General features: G+C 34.9%; 1 long non-coding RNA gene across 1 annotated transcript in view; it reads right to left on the bottom strand.

The window, feature by feature from the left end:
* The window catches only part of LOC141503017 (uncharacterized), a 32,093-nt gene extending 11,398 nt beyond the window's left edge, over nt 1-20,695 (bottom strand). The window contains exon 1 of the long non-coding RNA XR_012472740.1: nt 20,216-20,695. This is a non-coding gene — a long non-coding RNA (uncharacterized LOC141503017). The remainder of the gene's footprint in view (nt 1-20,215) is intronic.
* Nucleotides 20,696-21,482: the final 787 nt, after the last annotated feature.

The raw sequence follows: 21,482 nt of genomic DNA, 5'->3' as shown, positions 1-21,482 counted from the left end.
TAATTCCCTTAAATTAATCCATTTCCTTAAAGTAGATAGTTTTCTGCTAAAAATTAAATTCAAATTTTAACCTGCTATACTTGGTCAAACATTAAATTAATTCACCTCTAAAAACCTCCTAGTTTTATTGAATTTCCACTGTGGTTGCCTTGGCTGCACCAGACCAAATGATTTCATAGGCCTTATATGGTTGTGGGCTGGATGTTCCCAACACCTGCCTTAAAGGGATACTGTTAAAAAATCTAGATATTTAAATTTCTTTTAAAATATTATCCTTTAATATTTTCCAAACATTTATTTTTTAAAAATTTTAAGCTGTACATTTTCTCCCTTCCCTAGTCATTAAATAGGCAAATAAACATTATAGGTAAGACATGTGAAATAATGTTGTAACACACACAAATCCCTCCCCCCAAATAAAGTTAAAAATAAAATATGCTTCAATTTGTAATCTGTGTTCATCTCTCTCTCTGGAAGTAAATAGCATTTTTTTATGTGCTCTTTGGAATTGTCTTAGATCAGTGTCTTGAGTGGAGAAACTATGTCTTTAATATTTGGTCATTGTTACAATATTGCTGTAACTATGTTGACTTTACCTAGCATCAGTTCATATAGGTCTTCCTAGGTTTTTCTGACCATCCTGCTCATTATTTCTTATAGCACAATATTATTCTATATACTATATAATCAAAACCTATATACTACATATCAAAACTTATTCAATCATTCCCCAATTGATGGGAATTGTCTCAATTTATAATTCTTGACTGCAGTAAAAAAGCAACTATAAATATTTATTGTGAAATAGGTCCTTTTCTTAAAGATTTTTTATGATGAGAGGAGGCAGGACGATTATAAGTTTCTTGAGGATAGACTGTCCTTTACCTCTTTATGTATACTCCAGCATGGGCCTGACATGCATTGGGGGGGTTTAATAAATATTTATTGGATTAAATTGAATTGAACTTGGTATGGGAAGCAACCTACAAAACTGATGTTTTCCATTCAGATTTAGTTTGACCAACAGTAAAGACTAAATTGATTAGCACTTGACTTCTTCAAAGATTCAAAACTACTCTCTGGGCCTTTGAAAAAAAATATGATTAAAGCAAATACATATAAAAGAGATGATGGATGTATAGAACAAATGTTTGAACTGTATATACTGAAGATGATAGATAGTCCAGTGTGCCATATGATTAGAGAGAGAGAATTCAAATTCTGAGACATTCTACATGTTCCTGGTTGTGAGCAAAAGAGAATAATAAATTAGAGAGATAGAATCATTTAAGGTTAACTATGGTGATACTAAAAATGTATTTTTAGAATTGGAAATGAATTTGATGTCAAGATGGTTTTTTAAGGACATGACTATGAGGCCATGAGAGAATTTTAAGGCAATATAGACTTATTCTTTGGTCAAAAGTGAACCTTTTCTTCATAGCTTTCTCATGAATTTGCTTTAAGCTTAGGCTTTTGGTGGACTTGTCATTTGTAAAAAGAAACAGAACATTTCATTTTTCTTAATTTATAAAGCATGGTACAAATTCAGTATCTGGATCTATTTATTTATCTTCAGCAATCTATCAATAAAAATTAAATGCATAAGAAATTTGACCCTGTTAGACATCAACCTCCTTTGAATTATTGATAGAAAAAATGAAAAAAATACAAAAAAAGGAAAAAACCCAAACATACATTTTTAAGGTCCTATAATTTATAAACATCTTGGGAAAGTTGCTGCAAACTTTCTCCTCCACAAAAATTTTAATCCTGGACTCTGACCAAACCTGGGAAGATCCTGGCCAAAAGGAGTTGTGGTTTTTAAAGATTAAATGAAACTTGGTTTTAAAAAGAGAAAGGTTTCTGAGTCTTTTAAGGACTCAGTGATATGGTCTTGTAGTACCTCTTATAAATATATTTTTTTTAAAAAATCATACAGATTTTACAGAAATAGGGAACACCAATAAAGAAATTTGTTCTACTGATTCAGAGGGGTAGTTCATCTGTAATATAGACTCTTAGAAAATTATTAAGAATATTATGTTGGAAAACCCTTCATTTTATTTCTTACCCTAATATTTTTTGACCAAGGACTATATTCAAGCCCAGTTTATTTTTTGCTTATCTTATATAGAGATTATAGGTTCATTATTCACTGGTTATTGAGTCAGAGGATCTGCATTCAAATCCTGCATCTGACATTGTGACCTTTTGACCTTTGCAAAGCCATGACCTCCCCTTCTTTTCATCTACAAAACAAGTGCTATTCTCTGCCTCTTTCCTTATCTACCCTTAATCATGGAAGGAGGTGTTACCTCAAACTGAGACCTGTTAAGGACCTTAGCCTAAAAAGGTCAAGGTCTCCTACTGTATCAGGGTCCATCTCTAGGAATCTTGATCCATCTCTGACCACTGGATCCAGATGACCCTGGAGGAGAAAGTGAGACTCGTGACTTTGCATGACCCTCTCACTTAAATCCAATTCACTTTCATCACTTGCATTACTTGCATCACTTGCACGGTATGATCCTCTTAGAGAACAAAGGACAAACAACAACAACAATCTACAAAAGGAAGAAGTTGAATTAGATGATTTCTGAGTAAATCTAGAATTTTGTGATCTTATTGGGGGTGAATCTATAATGACTTTTGTGACCTCTTTAAGTTTTTTCATTCTCAAGCTACATATGTATGTACCCTGGTTTCCTAATTTTCTTCTAATTTTAGCTGTTTTTTTGTATAAAAACCTTTTAATTTTATGTAAACAAAATTATGCATTTTACTTCATGATATCTTCTCTATCTCTTATTTGACCATGAATCTTCTTCTATCCATAGATAAGACAGGGAATTGATTTCATGTTCATTAATTTGTTCATATCACTCGTGTCTAAATCATATCTAGATTTTGAGCTAGTCTTGGAATATGGTGTGAAATATTGGTTTATACCTAGTTTTTGCCAGATTATTTTCCAGTTTTCACAACAATTTTTGTTAAATAGTGAGACCTTGTCTTAATGGCTGGGATCTCAAGTTTAATGAACACTAAGATCCTGTGCTCATTTGCTTTTGTATTTTGTGTAATTTTTTCCACTTATCAACCTCTCTATTTCTTACATAGTGTGAATTTATTTTGATAATTATAACTTTGCAGTACAGTTTGAGAACTGATATTGTGTGGCCTTCTTCCTTCACATTTTTTTCATGGAATTCCTTGATATTCTTGACTTTTTATTCCTCTACATACATTTTTGTATTTTTTAGCTCTAGAAATTTTTCTAAAGTAATCTTTTGGTAATAAATTGGTTTGGCACTGAATAAATAAATTAATCTGAGCAGTAATAATCATTTTATTATATTGACTTGGACTACTTATGAGAAATTAATATTTTTCCAGTTATTTAGATTTTTGTGAAGAGTGTCTTATAATTGTGCTCATATAGTTCTTGTGTGTTTCTTGGCTGGTAGACTCTTAACTATTTTATACTGTCTAGAGTTAATTTAGCAGAATTTCTCTTTTTATCTCTTCCTGTTGGATTTTCTTGGTAAAATAGAGGAATGCTGATTATTTGAGTGGGTGAAGTTTAAATCTTGCAATTTTGCAGAATTGTTCATTATTTTGATTAGCTTTTTTCCCCCCTGACTCTCTACAACCATTTTATCATCTACAAAATGTGATGGTTTATTTTCTCATTACCAATTCTTATTCTTTCAATTTCTCTTCCTTGTCTTATTGTTGTAGTTAGTATCGCCAATACAATTTTGAATAATAAAGTTCATAATGGACATTTTTGGAAATTCTTCTAGTTTATCCCCATTATAGATAATTCTCACTCTTGGTTTTAGCTATCATTTATCATTTTAAAGAAAGCTCTATTTATTCTTTTGATTTCCAATGTTTCTAATAATAATGAGTGTTGAATTTTATAATCTTTCTCTCTTCCTAAATTGTCACAAGATCTCACTTTTCCAATGAAACTGTTCTCTCCAAAGTTACCATTAGTCTCTCTTAATTGCCAATACAGTTGTCTTTTTTCAATTCTCATTGTCCCATGTAAACTCCAGCCCCACTCAATAAACTCCAGTAGCTTCCTATAATCTCTAGGATCAAATCAAAACCCTCTGTTTGATTTTTGAAAGCCCTTCATTATCTATCCCCTGCCACCTTTCAAGTCCCTCAAAACATACCTTTCTATCCAATGACTCTAATCTCTTTGCTATTTCACAATCCAGGCACTCAAATTTTTGAGCCTAGGTATTTTTTCTGACTGTTCCCTTGAAGGCTTGCCCTCCTCATTTCAGCATACTGACTTCTTTGGGTTCCTTCAGGTCCCACCTAAAATTTCTAATGCCTTGTCTCATAAATATTTATTTATCCTGTACATAGCTTATTGATGTATATTTATTTGCTTATTTCCCCCCCCAATAAATTGTAAGCTGCTTGAGGGCAGAGATAGGATTTTGCCTCTCTTTTTTTTTTTATCCTCAGTGTTTAGGACAGCAACTGGCCCATTGTTGTTATTCAATCATTTTAAATTGTGTCAGATTCTTTAGGGTTTTCTTGACAAAGATATTGCAGTAGTTTGTGATTTCCTTCTCCAGCTTATTTTATAGACGAAGCACAGAAGGTTAAGTGACTTGCCCAGGATCCGAGAGCTGGTAAGTTTTTATTACAAAGAACAGTGATAAAAATGCTTCAATGGTCTAGGAACTGGCTGAATTTAAACCCCATTAGAACTCCATATGCTAGATTTGAAAAAATGGTCTATTCACCAAAGGAATACTTAATATTCAATGTAGTATATGATTTTATGATAAATAATTAAATGATGTATTAAAATATCATGTTCTCCTGTCAAATAATTTAAAACAGGATGGCTAAGGGGTGCAGTAGATAGAGTATTGGGCCTGAAGTCAAGAAGACTGATCTTCCTTGAATTCAAATCTAGCCTCAGAAAACAACAGACATGGTGCAGCACTCTACCTAGTGACCATAGCTGTCTTTGAGTCAGGAAGATCTGAGTTCAACTATGACCTCAGCTATTTACTAACTCTGATGCTCTCAGCAAGTCACTTAACCTCTTTTTGCCTTAATCCACTGGAAAAGGTCCATAGGCTCTTAATGAGTTGGACCCAGTTGAACAAAAACAAAGATTATATGGCACTTTGATGTGGTCATTTGAGACACTGGGAGAATGGGGAAACTTGTTCAGTGCCCAGTGAGAATATTTAAAAAGCATTTTCAAAATGCTTGTACTTATTGATGGTTGTTAAGTTCACAATAAAAATAGAAATTAAAACAAGCCAAATAACTCCAAGCTGAAACTAAGAAAAATGCAAAGATTCAGTCTTTTGAGGACTTCTTCAGAGAAGGACAAACAACCTGATTCTCACCATTCTCCCTCTTGATCTAATTCATTTGCATAGTTGCACTCTAATAATTTAAGAGAGAAAAGTAGGACAGTGGCTGGAACAAGCTGACATGTACTAGGTTTGGGTAAGGGTGAAGATAGGGCAGATTGTGAGCGTTTGGTGAAATACGAGACATCTTGGTCTCAGTGTTCTCTTCTATCAAGTGAGGGAGTCATCTTCAACTTGGCTTTTCAGTTCTGACATCCTTTAATTGATGACTTTTCATAATTTAGTATGGGAACAACTCATTCCCTCCAGGGTCTGTGGTGGGGGTTGGCAGCTTCATTTGTAATCCTAATGCCTATAAAAGAACTCTCTGTTCTTTCTAGGAAAGGCATGTTGAACTTGATGGATCAAAAAAAAAAAAAGAAAAAAGAAAAGAAAAGAAAAAAGCAACAAATAATTATTGTTTTTAAGACTAAAGGAAATTCTATAATATTTACTAAGCACCTGCTAGATAATCTTTATGGATCCCTTCTGCTATCAATTCTGTGACCCTATAAGCTGGGCAATGGACTATGGAATGAGTCCAGTGGCAGAGAGCCATTGTTGGGGTGGGAAAGGCAAAAAAAGCTGCAATTGCCAAGAGAAGATGCTGACTGCATTCAGATATGGCCTGAGAGTCACAAGCTAAAAGTGTGACATTGCTTAGAGGTTTCTCTGAGGTCATTCAGTGTGAGCCTGCTTGTTTTAAAAGACTTTCCCCACTATTTTTGAATCTATTTTGTTCTCTTTGTTGTCTCAAAATACAAATATGAAGAAGCAGCTTAAATCATGGGGAAACTATACACTGTACTCAGAGCTATAACTAGGGCAAAGCAACTGGGACTTTTCTCCAGGGAACTGAACTTAAAGACTTTGGCAGCATTTGCAAGCCTTCAAGCAGAATGGAAACAACAGAATTTAGCAACTACTTAGAAAGAAAAATTAGTTAAAATAGGAGTCTATAAGATTATAGACTGAAATGAACTCTTCCTCTGGTCTATCCTCGCCTCTTTGATAATGCATAAAGGCTTCCCCAGATGTCATTAGAGAGATCTAATGACATCTCAAGATCTATGATCTGCAAGGATAGTTAGGTTACTGGGTGGATAGAGTGTGAGCCTGGATTCAGGAAGACCTGAGATCAAATCCAGTCTCATTCACTCATTAGCTGTGTGACCCTGGCAAAATTCCTTCACTCTGTTTGCTTCAGTTTTCTCATCTGTAAAATGAGTCAACTTGCATCAATTTAGTACCCAGATTTACCTCTCCTTTCTTCCTTCCTTCCTTCCTTCATCAAATGTGCTATATGCCTATTGATTTCAACACATGGAGTTTAGATACTTTAGTAAGGAAAAGATGGCAAAGTGGGAAGAGTTTCAGACTCAGAAAATTATAGGATGAGAAGAAAGACACTAAAACAATTGCTACAATTTACAATATTATAGACAAATACATGCCTGGTTTAGGCATTCTTTAGTTCATATGATTCTAGATTTCAGAAGTCATCTTGTCCCCTTCATATTATAGATGGGAAACTGAGATGAAGCCAAGTAAAATGATTTGTCCAGAGCCACACATAGTGAATGTCAGAGACAGGATTTGAACCAAGATTTCCCTGACACCAACTCCAACATTATCCACTTTATGCTTTTCAAGATCTCTTGGATTTATGACATCTCAGTTTATTTATGAAGATACAGTAACACAAATGGATCCATGAACATTGCTTTGTAAGACTTGAGCATATATTAGATCTGGAAAACATTCATTCTGTAGCCAGGAAATTGTTGTAAGTATGGTAAATGAAGACTGTATTTCATGGTCAAATAATTAGGATAGCATATTGATATCATAATTTAAGGATCCAACATGGGGTATTTAAATGCATAGCCAATTGAGAATTCAGAGATACTTGCAGACTTGTAAACTAGTATTATATAGTGGAGAACAAAGGAGACACTCTTTCTCTAAGATTTAAATTGGACTCAAGTATCAGGGTAAATTTATGATTATTGTATAGGGCAATACTTTAATCCTATCATCATTATCACAGATCTCCAGTCTTCATATGAATTGATATTGGAGGCCTCCTTGCAACAGAGTGCTTCTTTCTGTATTTGCTTCACCATATGCCATTGAAAGCTATCTGCCATTACTATCTGAGAGATCCGCATCTAATCAATCCTTTATCAAGCAGGCAAAGGGCTACTGCTTCTGAGAAGATAGAGCTCCTTCCTGCTGTGGACACCACTTTTTCCACCTACTACCCCATTCACACTCAGAATCCCAGGAGTCTGAAGATGGGATTGTCTAGGTGATATAGTGGATAGAACATGGAACTTAAAGGTCAGAAAGACCTGAGATCAAATTGCTCAGACAGTGTCTGATTGGTCAGATCTCTTACCCTTTCTCAGACTTAAGTTTCATCATCTATTAAATGTTATAAATAAATGTTGTTATAAAGATCAAGTGAATTAATATATGTAATGGTACATTGCAAACCTTAAAACACTATATAAGTGAATGCTGAATGTCATCTAGGAATAATGAACTCTTTACAACTCAATCCTTTGGGTCCTATTGCCATTAACTCTCCCCTTGATGGTACTAGCCTCTCTCAAAGACTGTGATGATGTTGATTACCTAGAGTTTTCCTTACTTTTTTTGCAAGGCAATGGGGTTAAGTGACTTGTCCAAGGTCACAAAGCTAGATAATTATTAAGTATCTGAGGCTGAATTTGAACTCAGGTCCTCCTGACTCCAGGGCCAGTGCTCTATCCTCTATGCCACCTAGTTGCGCCTCAAAGACTGTGATGAAAGGGAACAGAATAGTGACTAAATAATGTCTGTTTACCTCATCATTCTCAGGATGAGAGTCTATCCCTGAATTACTTCCTCACTATTTCATCATCTTTCTATCCTATTAAAAAATTATAATCAACTGGGACTTTCCCTGTCATATACTAGCAAAGGAAGAATAGTAAGAGCTGAATCACTTTAAGTAAGAGTCACGTCTTCTCTTACTCTACGCTTTCATTCCTATCTAGTTCAGTCCTCCCTGTGTAGTACAGACTTTTCTCAGTAGAAGGGTCAAATGAGAACAATTTGTTCCAACAACCATGGAGATGACTGAAGCACTGTAAGTACACTTAGAGGTTGGTCAGACCTTAAAGAAATCAAGATTATCTGCTGTATTCTAGACCATTGCCTGGTCTTAGATGGCTCTGGAAAAGAGAGTGTGGCACATTCCAGGGTGCACATCTGCCTTATTTAAATCCAATTAAAGTACAAGTCAAAACAGCATCCATCATTCCATGATGTCATTGGTCTTCATTGAAAACAAAGACCCTAGGCCAGACCCTATCTCTCCTCTGTCCTATTTTTAATCTCCTCAAATTGTTTGCTCAATTGTTAATAAATTTCATTTCATTCCTGATCATAAGATTTAAAGTTAGAATGGACTTCAGAGACTATCTAGTTCAAATGCCTCATTTTACAGATAGGGAAACTGAGGGAGGGCACCAAGATATTAAATGACTTGCCTAGGATATTCTCCTTCTTCAGCTTAGAAAACCTAGATTTCTCCATTCAGTTTAGGCATTTTACTACTTCCTCAGTTATCTTATTACTTCCTCAGTTGTAGAAACTATTTGAACCAGCAGGTTTTGAAACCTCTTATTTAACCTCCTATCCAGTCTTTAAAAGACTAAATCAGTTTCACAATGAAATCCTTCACTAAAGACATTTAAGGTAAACAGGAAAATCCTTGCCTTTGAATAATTCAGTCATATCCTGCCACCATCGCATAGATATGCTTTTCTCAGTTCTATTAATCACACTCTCTCTGAAACATAATAGAAGTAATTCATTCCATATTCCCTGCATTCATGGTAGGAAAATAGGAATTTTATATTTTCTCTTCAGAATAAGAACTGACCTTATAGAGTTCCTCACTGCTTTCAGGAACATGCCTTGGAGGAATTAACCTTTTTGTTCTTATGACTCCCTCCCTGGGACCATTCTAGCCAGGCCTGTTCCTGACCCTCTCTCTTCTACTCCACTGATACACAAAATATCTTATTGCAATTCTAGATCTATGATTTTTACCATGAGTACTCAGTAAGAATGGCCAAAATTTCTTTTGATTCTAAATCCCATGATCTTCTTCTTTTATTAATTTGTGGTAGGATTTATTAGTACTAATACCTACTATCAATCTTGATTTCTTGTAGTTTAAGAATGGAAAAATAGAAGCTAAAGTTATTATAAAATAGAGAAAGATTCACCCTGAAAACCCTTTTGAAGACAGTAAGAATAGAAACAGTATCTGAATCTGAAAAGATAGCACTCTCCCTTTCCCCCAAGAAAATGGTTCATGTTGAAAACTTAATGGGAAGAGGGTTTGCCACCAAAATCTCTGTGTTGTAGAACTGACAAAATAATTATGATGATGATAACAACTACAACGATAACCATCTCATATTTCTATGTTATCAGAGTTAGTTATGGATTCCTTATCCCATCCCCCCAGATTCATCTCCCCCCCAATAACAGAGCTATCTACAAATAAAATTCCTGTATAGTGTATAGTGGAAAACAAAACTAATTGTGAGAAATGATATGTCTGTGCCTATTCATTCCTTTGCTACTAACAATAATATATATATATATATATATATATATATAAATGATATAACACAGTTCCAAAATTAATGACAATAGCATTACTTTTTCTGCGTCCAAATATTCAATTTTTAAGGACTTAAAAGAATTAACTCATTTCTTAGATGAAGAATTCATGTAAGTAGATTTAATAAATTTAATTGAAGGCAATGGTGTCTTTGTTAAGAACTTAAGTGACTATTTCAAGTTAACACATATTTTTGGTGTGAGAGGCAGGATTTGAATTTGTCTGTCTAATACTAAAGCCAGCACATTGTAAACACTAGACCAGTGGTTCCAATTTAGTCATTCTCAATAAAACAACAATAATGGTCCAAGGGATTGATCTAAAATTATTTAATGGTGCCCTAAGCAGTAAATAACTGCAGAATATGATTATTAGTAAAACAGCTCACAACACATTTTTGTTGCTATTATTGAAAGGATTTTTGGTACAAAAAATATTGTCAACCATTGCACTAAACTATGCAATCTCTTATTGTTGTAATTGATTATTAATAAAGTTTCTATGTGAATGTGTTCAATTTGCTCATAATTGGAGAGGGAAGATAAAGGAACTTCCTAATCTTCCTCTCACTTTATGATTTGAATAGAAAAAGAGAGAGAAAGACTATGTCCCCAAATAGAATTTAGCTTCTCAGTTAGTCAATGAGAATTTATAAAAAAAAATCCTCTTTCTTCCAGGTATGGTATTAAACTAAGGAGATGCAAAGAAAAGTCAAAGAGCTCACGATCTAATGGGACAATATACAAAAAAGTTTAGGTACAACAAGTTATATACAGGATGTTGTTGTAAAGGTATGTCTGACTTGTGATTTCATTTGGAGTTTTCTTAGAATTGTTTGCCATTTCCTTTTCCAGCTCATTTTGGTGATGAGGAAACTGAGACAAACAAGGTTAAGTGACTTGCCCAAGGTCACTAAGGTGGTAAATGTCTGAGACCAGATTGAACTCAAGTCTTCCTGACTCCAGAGTCTGTGATCTATCTACTGGACCTGTAGACAGAATACAGAGAAAATAATCTACAGAGGGAAGGCATTAGAATTGAGAGGGACCAGGGAAAATCTTTCTGTAAGAAAGTGGAATTTTTGTTTTGTTTTGTTTTGTTTTAGGGGGTTTTTTTGCAAGGCAAATGGGGTTAACTGGCTTGCCCAAGGCCACACAGCTAGGTAATTATTAAGTGTCTGAGACCGGATTTGAACCCAGGTCCTCCTGACTCCCGGGCCGGTGCTTTATCCACTGGGCCACCTAGCTGCCCCGAAAGTGGAATTTTAAATAGGATTTGAAGGAAGCCTCACAAAAGTGAGGAGGTCACATATTATATATATATATATTTTTGTGTCTATCACAGATCTTAGTGTGGTGTTGCATGCATTGATTCACTGGTTTCTACTGGTTGCTTCCCCCCCCCCCCCAAACCCTTTTCCACAACATCAAAAAAGCCAGATGTGTTTGTGAACCCCCAGGGTAATTTAATATATATTTCATTATATTATTTTTTATTTATTCATTAAGTTCTTACAATACCTAAATGATAACATATTTGTAACATAAATGAGTAATTATTTTCTGTTCAAGGTTCCATAAAGGAATTTTTAGTACCACTTCCAGAACTGATACCTATCGTTATAGTATAAATAACACTATGTTTGGAGTCCAGAGTCCTTAGTTTTAGTCCTAGCTCCAGTGTTACTATTTGTGTAGACATGGGCAATTTAATTTAACTAATCTCTCTGGGCCTTGTTTGTAAAATGGGGATAATAGTGAGCTACATATCTCACGGCATTTTAGGGAGGGAAGTACTTATAAAAGGTAAAATGAAAATCATAGATCACATTAGACAAATTCTGCCTCAGACTTTAACATATGTATCTAAGTTGCTTTATCTTCTTTGCTCTGATTTCCCATCTATAAAATGAAAGTGATTGAATTGTGAGTCTCTCAGTCCTTTTCCAGTTATAAACCTTTGATCCTCTAAAACTTAAAATGATAGCTAAGTTAGAATTACAAAAAAAGTGGAAAGTTAATTTCATATAAAAATCAATAGCATTTCTCAAAACTAACTAGAGTGAAAGGAGAAGAAATAGCCCCTGTGTAAGTATATTATCCTCATTTTATGAGGGAGGAAACTGAGGAAATCAAATGAGTAAACATCTATGTACATGCTATGTACCCAAACAACAACTAGGTTGTTTTAAATCCTGCTGTAGAAAACTTAAACATCATTTAAATGTCCAACATTAATCAACAATTAAATGTAATATTCAAGATTCAAATCCAGTACACTAACCCCTGATTTTGAGTTCTGCTCTCCTGATTGAATCTTTGGCCTTCTTATGAGTAGGAGACTCGTATTACATTAAAAATTATAGACTTTTTAATCTCCTACTCAGTAGCTCACTATTTTCAAAGACTGATGATAAATTAATGCATATATGTAGTTCACATATTTGAAAAATATGTGCAAATACCATGGCTACATATATAAATTACCACACAAAATAGGCAGTTATCTTTAGGGCTGAGTATAGCAGATGTGTACTCATTCACTCACCTTTGAGAAGGGCCTCAATTTCAACATTTGAAAACTGCTTCTGGTTTAGAGTAAATGTCTGCTGTGGTATATGACCCACTGATGAATTGATCTGATGAATATCAGGTTCCTTATTAAGGTTTAACACTCTCAGAAAGATGAATGTACCACAAAAGGAGAGGAAGGAAGCCCATACATAGCCTGTACTTTCTCTCTGCACATCCATTCCACACATTCTTGCTTCTGAAAGTAATGAAGTGAATTGTTTGGAACCTAGAAGTCAACTTCTTTAATATATTAAAATTGTTTTGAAGTTCTTATCTGAGAGTCAGGATACCTTGACTGTTACCAGTTATTAGCAATTTGATTTATGGGGGAAAATCACAATTTTCCTAATCTGGAAAATGAATTGGTGCATCTGGAAAATTCATTAAGTCCCAACAAGCTCCATGATAATGGAATTAATGATGCTATATTTAAACACATCTATGTCAATAATAAAAAAATTTTAAACATTGTTCAGGAGAGAAAAGAATGAAGAGTCAAAAATAAAAGGGAATGAAGAAATAAAAAAAGGAAAGGAGACAGAAAAAAGCAAGTCAAACAATCCTCGATGTAAAATATGCCTTTGCTACTCCACTCCATATCATCCTCTACTTGAGAGGCAGCAAAAAGTTTATAGAAAGCTGATTCCCAAGCTAAGAAGACCTCTCACACATACTCATATACTTAATCTCTCAATGTTATAGGTCAGAAATTGCAAAGAAAGTGCTAATTGGCATAAGTAAAGGGAGTTCCCTATTATCAATGAAATCACAGGTCCAATCTCTATACCTATATTTAAATATGTATCAACCGTATTAAATCAAATTAAATTAAATTATCAAATATATTTTTTAAATTGCTCTAAAGAAAGAAATGGTGAAAAGGCAATGTTAAAGGAGAAAAAGGATAGAGAAAATTTAAAAGAGGTCAGAGGGAGTAAAAGAATCAGTACTGGGCGCAACATACTATCTGTTACTTGAAACTTGCCTCTCCCATTGCAGAAAACCAAGCTCTTTCTAACTATTCTGCACACATGCCTAGCTGGAAGACAAGGGAAAGGAAACTTTTTCCATAAAGGGTCCCCACCTTTCAAATATACTTCCATTAAAAAATAAACTGGCAGAATCTCTTCTTACTCTGTTTTATGATTCAACATGCATCTGGGAAAACATTTGGCTGATGAGGGAGGATTAGCAAATTTTCTCCCAGGTAATTTCCATTACACTGGAAGAAATTATTTTTCCACATTTTTAAAATCACAAGAAAAACTGCATAAAATAAATCTATCTGTATGATAGATTTAAAATATGACTTCAGTAATAAATAATAATGATTAAGTATATCTCTGTGCTTGATCTGAGTAAGAGCTGAATTCCTGAGACAATAAATCAATTATCAGTAAATGTGGATTTATTAAGGGTTGACTGCTGGGCATAGTGCTAACCACTGGGAATATCCCCCCTCCCCAAAAAGGCTAAAAAAATTCTCTACCCTAAAGGAGCTTACATTATTTAAAAAATTATTTTGAATGCAAACAAAAAAAGATTATTGTCGTATATAATAGCCCAATACAAAGTGATAATTCCATGTGAAGCTCCACTTCATATTTCTTATTCTTTCAAAAAATTTAAATAATAAATTTTAGATACTATTTTCAATATCTGTCTGTCTGTTTCTGTTCATTTTTGTGTCTATCTCTATCTATCCAGTTGCTAAATCTTTGCTTTGCAACCATCCTTTCAATTAAAACCAGGGAAAAGAAAGAGCAAAAAGAAAAATAAAAAGACCTTGTAATAAATAAGCCTAGTCAAACAAAATAAATTGACATAACCAGCCATGTTTCCAAACTTTTATCTCTTCCCTTGCGTCTATCACCTGTCAAGGTGCTTTTCTGTAGACAAGAATAACTATAATCATTGAATTTATCAGAGTTCGTAAATCTTTTAAAGCTTTATTTTTTTTTCCTTTACAATGTTGTCCTTTTTTTCTGGCATTACCCTGCAATATAAATTCATATTTCCCAGGATGTTCTAAAATAATTTCCTCAAAGCATAATGTTATTCCATAACATTTATTTACCACAATTTGTTCAACCACTTCCCAATTGTCTAAGTTGTCCCTGTAATTTTTAATTCTTTTTTGCCCCTTATTTGTTTTGCTTATGATTATCCCCACACAGTGGTCCTCCCTCTTTCCTATCCCCATCTTCCCTTATTTTGCTGTTGTGTTTCATGCATATCAACATGATATTGAATATGTTCAACCATCCTTTGTCCATTGTAAGTAAAACCATTTTTATAATGCTCATTTCCCCACCCTTTCTCCTTGCTTTTATGATTTTCATATGAACTCCTATTTTGAGCAAGTTCAACTTTTTCCTCTTTTTTGCACTAATGCAATTCCCCTTAACTTTGCTCCTCTTTCTCCTCAAATTCTCAGATGAGAAACAAGTCATCTCTAGGCCCTCTCTTATTTAATCCTCTTAATATTCTTTGAAGATGTTAAGGTTATAAGGAGACATTTGTATTTCTTCTCCCCTTATTAGCATGTTAGTAGTGTGTCATCCTATGGGCTCCTCCTCATTACTCAAATAAATTTATTTTTCTAAATTCTCTGTATTCATGTTTGCATTTCAAAGTTCCTACTTAGCTATCAAGTGTGTCTTTTGTGATTGAAGGCACCAGGGGCTTTTAAGATACCTCTCCTAGGATTTTCTGACCACAGTGGAATCATCTCAGGGGAATCCTCAACTTTCCCTACCTCTAGTCACTGAGTCTTCCAGGTGACACAATGTCCCATCTCTGCTCGGGTTGTAACTCATCTTGATGAAGGGGTCCCTTCAACTTCTAGATGATGTTTTGTTCATTTATAGTATCAAAGTCATTACAGTTTATGATAAACTGAATTATTAATCAGTCTGGCATGTACATCAGGGTATCTGGAAACTAAACAGCTCTCCTCTCATTTAGTCATCTTGGCTCAAAGTCTTTTATATTATTTTTGAAAAAATAGATTCCTATGCTATCTTTTTGTTTTCTACATTGCTTAGATTCCCTACCCCTCTGCCCCTACAATCTTATCCCTTTCCTTTCTCTTCCACATTCAACCTTTTTAATAAAAAGTTTTTTAAACACAAAATGAGAAAAAATTCAGCAAAATCAATCTGTAATATAAAGATATATATGCAATATTCCACATCCCTGGATCCCCAATTTCAGCAAAATCATGGGAGTGATATCTTTTAACTTCTTTATGGTAAAGCTTATTTGTTACACTGACTTTAGTTGCTGTTTTTCCATTTATACTATTGTAGTGATTTTTGTAAACTGTTTTCTTTTAAAATTTTTTTTTCTTTAATTTTTTAAAATTTTTACTTCAGGTTCATACAAAAGCAAGTTTCAGCATTTACTTCCAAAAACATTAAGTTTGAAATTCTCTCCCTTCCTCCCATTCCACTCCCCACATTGAGAAAGCAAGGTACTTGTTGTAGGTTAAAATGTTTAGCCATGAAACACATTACTACAATAGACACACATACAAAAAAGAGAAACCTCAAGAAAAATAAATTTAGAAGGAAAAAAAGTGTGACTCAGTCTGTATTCAATTCTTTCTTTAAGTCCATTAGAGAAATTGCTTCAATATTGTATTTCCCTCCATCCTATTTTCCCCCACCCCCATTTATTCTATCCTCTCGTTTCTTTAGCTCTGTCCCTCCTCAAAAGTATGTTGTATCTGATTATCCTCTCTCAAGCTCTTCTTTCTTCTATTACCTATGCCTCCCTCCCCTCCCCCCACCTCTTTCTCCTCTCCCTTTCCTCTCCTATTTTCCTCTAGGGCAAGATAGATTTCTATACCCAATTGAGTATGTATGTTATTTCCTCTCTGAGCCACTTCCAATGAGAGTAAAGGCTCACTCACTTCTCCTCACCTTTCCTCTCTTCCACTACACTGCAAAAGCTTTTCCTTGCCTCTTTTATGTTAAATACACTTATTTCATTCTACCTGTCCTTTCTCTATTTCACAGTATATTCCTTTCTCATCCATTAACTCCATCTTTTTAATGTATTATACCTTCAAATTCAACTCCCTCTTGTGCCTTGTCTATATATGATCCTTCTAAATGACGTAATAAATGAGAAGGCTCATATTGGTTATCAGTATTATCTTCCCATGCAGGAATACAAATGGTTCAACATCATTAAGGGCCTCATAATTTCCTCTTTCATCCACTCTGTCTATACTTCACCTGAGTCCTGTACTTGAAGATCAAACTTTCTCTTCAAATCTGGTCATTTCATCAGGAAAGTATGAAAGTCCCCTATTTCATTGAATGTTCATCTTTTCTCCTGAAAGAGTATGTTTAATTTTGCTAGGGAGTTGATTCTCAGTTGTCATCCAAGTTCTTTTGCCTTCTGGAAGATCATAATCCAAGCCTTACCAACCCTTAATGTATAAACTACTAAATCTTGTGTTATTTTGCCTGTAGTTCCACAATATTTGTGTTGTTTCTTTCTGGCTGCTTGTAAAATTTTCTTCTTGATGTGGGAGTTCTGCAATTTGACTATGATATTCCTGGTAATTTTCATTTTGAGATCTCTTTTTAGGAGGTGATCAATGGATTCTTTCAATTTCTATATTACCCTTTGCTTTTAGGATTTCAGTACAATTTTCCTGGAGAATTTCTTGAAAAATGAAGTCTAGGGTCTTTTTTTTGGCCATGACTTTCAGGTAGTCCAATAATTTTTAAATTATCTCTTCTGGATCTGTTTTCAAAGCCAGTTGTTTTTCCAATGAGATATTTTACATTTTCTTCTAGTTTTTCATTCTTTTGGTTTTATTTTATTACATCCTGATTTTTCACAGAGTCATCTACTTCCTTTAACTCCATTCTTCTTTTGAAGGTACTATTTATTTATTTGTTTATCTGTTTATTTATTTGTTTGTTTATAAGTTTTTGCAAGGCAAACAGGGGTAAGTGGCTTGCCCAAGGCCACACAGCTAGGTAATTATTAAGTGTCTGAGGCTGGATTTGAACTCAGGTACTCCTGACTCCAGGGCTGGTGCTCTATCCACTGCACCCACCACATAGCTGCCCTGGTATTATTTTCTTTAGAGAGTTTTTGTATCTCCTTTTCCATATGGCTAATTCTGCTTTTTAATTCTTTCTTCTCATTGAACTTTTGGACTGCTTTTTCCATTTGACCCAAACTGGTTTTTAAGATTTTATTTTCTTCACTATTTTTCTGTATCTCCATCACCAAACTGCTGATTTGGTTGTCATGATTTTCCCACATCACTCTCATTTCTCTTTCCAATTTTTCCTTTATGTCCCTTACTTGATTTTCAAAATCTTTTTGAGCTCTTCCATGGCCTGAGGTCAATTTATATTTTTCTTTGAGGCTTTGGATACAGAAGTTTTGACTTTGTTATCTTCCGAGTATGTATTTTGATGCTTCACAGGACAAAAGTAATTGTCTATGGTTGATTTTTTTTCTTCTTTAGTTTGCTCATTTCCCTAGCCTATGACTTGATTTTAGCTCTTTCTTAAGGTGGGGCTCAGCTCCCAGGGTAGAGGATGCAATGTCCCAATCTTTGGAGCATTTTTAGAGCTGTTATCAGGGATACCCCCAAGGGACCTCTATTTCTCTAAGATCTTATGAGAGTCTTATGACTATTCTTCTGATCTGTGGAATTTTGAGAAGGATCCCTGCTCTGTTAGGGCAGTAAAGTTCCTTTTCCTGAGACTGGGACCCCAGACTTGCCTCTGAGATAGAGGAGAGACCTTTGCAATCTCCCCTGACCCCTGCCAGAGGGCTCCTTGTTGCTCCTGTCCTCTGAAACTGGATCTGGGCTGGGGCCTGGGTCTGTGATGAGGTCTACCTTGGGCTGGGCTCCACTCTCACTTCGGTGCTGCAGAGTTTTCCTACTAATTGTCCTTAGCATCCCTGGACTGAGAAGTCTAGAAACCACCACTGCTGCCATGAACCTAGGTGTCGCAGGGACCCAGGTGCCCTGTGGGCTGTTCCTGGTTGACTGGTACTAGTTCCCTCTGGCATGGCTGGGCTGCACTGAGGCCCTTCCTAACCTGGTGTAACAGACACTTCCTATGCATCTTCCAAGTTATCTTGGATTGGAAAATTGTTTCACTTAGTCTTTTTGTCGGATCTGCCACTCTAGAATTTGGTTAGTCATTATTTAAAAGTATTTGCAGTGGTTTGGGTAAGAGCTTGTGGAAATTCCTGCCTTTATTCTACCATCTTGAACTCTGCCCCCTGTAAACTGTTTCTTTGACTTTGCTTACTTCACCATATTATATAATTTTTTCATATTTCTCTATATTCATCATATTCTTCTTATAATACAGTGAAAAGAAATTATGTTCTAAATGAGTGAGACAATATATATGTCCAAATAAACTAAGTAACATGAAGAATGGCACTAAAAGCTAAGATGGAGAGAAAAAGGAAAGGTTTCCATGGTGATCACTTAAGATCACTTAAGATGTCTTGAAGCTGAGATTTTCTATGCCAATAGATCAAAAGTTATTAAATAAGGGGCTGGTGATGGTCTCTATCTGGTCTCTAACCCTAGGATCAGACTGAGTTTGGAGAAGCTTTTTCTTGAAAGACTGAAGAATAGCCATCTACATATTGGTGGCAACTTTGATAATGGTATTAGAAAGGAACATGAAAACTTTTGGTTGCAGAAGAACACATCATCAGAGGTCACAAGATTAAACTAAGTGGTGTTAGGATCAGAGAAAAGGACAAAGATTGAACCTGTGGTTTTATTAGGGTAAGGATCTCCCAATGAGGAAATTCTCTTTGTCAATGAAACGTAACTGTAACTGATTGCTTACATTTCAGGGAGAGGTAAGGGGATGTGGGGATAGAATTTGGAACTCAAAACTTAAAAAAAGTTTAAAAATTATTTTAACATGCAATCAGGGAAAACCAAAATATATTAAATTAAATAAGAAACAAACAAATATATAGACTTAGAGAGTCCTTGGAGCACATGACTTCTCTAGGGTCACAAATCAAATATGTATCAGAGGTTAGACAGAGTGATGCCAAAAGCATAAAATTCATCTGTGCTAAATGTTTTTTAATAAGGGGCTGGGTATAGGTGGAGGTGGCATGTTAGTAGAGGCGACACTTGATTTAGTTAAACTAAATACACCCTAACTGTTCTCAATATTCTTATGCACATATTAAAATCATGTAAGAGTTTATGACAAATGTGAACATGTCCATAAATTGTCAAAAGACAGAATATAAATATCCAGTAAGGAGCAAAACAAGGTGGTATATATTTACTAAATATGTTCATTTATGTCCTGGAGGACATAAAGCTTTCTTGGCAAAGTGATTTGCTACTTCCTTCATCAGCTCATTTTATAGATGAGAAAACTAAGGCCAACAGGGTGATATGACTTTCCTAGGGTCACACAGCTAGTATATGTCTGAGGTAGGATTTGAACTTATGTATTTCTGACTCCAGTTCCAGTGCTTTGCCACCTATCTGTCCTACCTGGAATATAGTAAATACTTACCAAATATTGATGGACTGACTGACTGATCTTGGAGTCATTCTCCTCTCTTCACTCCCCACATCTTCTATGTCCAACCAGTTGTGAGATCTTGTCAATTATGTGTCCATAGCATCTTTCAGATTCTCTATTCACATAGCCACAGTACTTGAGTACAAACACTCCACTGAACTATTGCAATAGTCCTCCATAGGTTTCCCTGACTTCAGTGTTTCCATTCTGCATTCTATCCTCAAAGTAGCTGCCAAAGAGATATTGTGAAAACATAGGTCTGACCTTTTCACTCCTTGCTCAATAATCTCCACTTGGCTCCTTCTCTGTAGCATCTCAGATCAAATACAAACCCATCTGTTTGGCATTTAGTGGAGCTCCAGGCAACCTTTCCAGGCTTATTACTCAATTCTCATGATCATTCTCTCCCCATTTCAGCCTAACTGACCTTTGTACTATTTCTTATATACAACACTCCATCTTCTGTCTCCATGCAGGCTGTTTCCCATGCTCTGAAAGCACACTTTCCTCAGCTCTACCTTTTATAAAGAAAAAAGATATCTGGAAATTTGATTCCCCAGGGAACTTTAAGGAGATTGAGATTATGAAAGATAAAGAGTAACTATCACATTTTGGACAATTACTTTGGACTATCGCTTTTTTCTACTTGAAACTCTCCTTTCCCAAGCAGTTAATTCCCTGCCCTCAAATTATTTTGCTTTTATTTAGTAATTATTTTAACTATATATGTATGTTTTCATATGTATATGTGATAATCTCCTGGAGGGTAGGCACTCTTATTTTTGTCTTTATTATTCAGATCCTAACACAGTGTCTAAATAATAACAGCAACATTTCCATAGCATTTACTATGTTAAGTGTTTTACAATGATTATCTCTACTGATCTTCTCAACAACAAGGGGAAGCAGAAGCTTTTACAATCCCCTCTTTACAGTGAAGGAAATGGAGACAAAAAGATTTTTTTTAGGTGATTTGCAGAGGGTTACAAAATAAGTATCTGGTCCAAATTTGAACTCAGGTCTTTCTGACTCCACACTCCAAATCACTAGGTGTCTAATAAGCACTTAATAAAACGTCAGTTGATCATGGATACAGCCCTTCTCAACAGTACAGAGATCTAGGCTGGGAGACCTGTTATGGACAACACCATACACATGCAGAGGAAAAAAAAAACAAAACCAAAATATTCCACAGAATCTGAATGTCTAATATGTTCACTTTAAAAAAAAACTTATGTTTTACTCTCCTATCTCATGG

Source organism: Macrotis lagotis, chromosome X, assembly GCF_037893015.1.
Source record: "Macrotis lagotis isolate mMagLag1 chromosome X, bilby.v1.9.chrom.fasta, whole genome shotgun sequence".
Classification (NCBI taxonomy): domain Eukaryota; kingdom Metazoa; phylum Chordata; class Mammalia; order Peramelemorphia; family Peramelidae; genus Macrotis; species Macrotis lagotis.
Note: the sequence above shows the minus strand (reverse complement) of the source record. Positions and strands in the feature narration are given on the sequence as shown.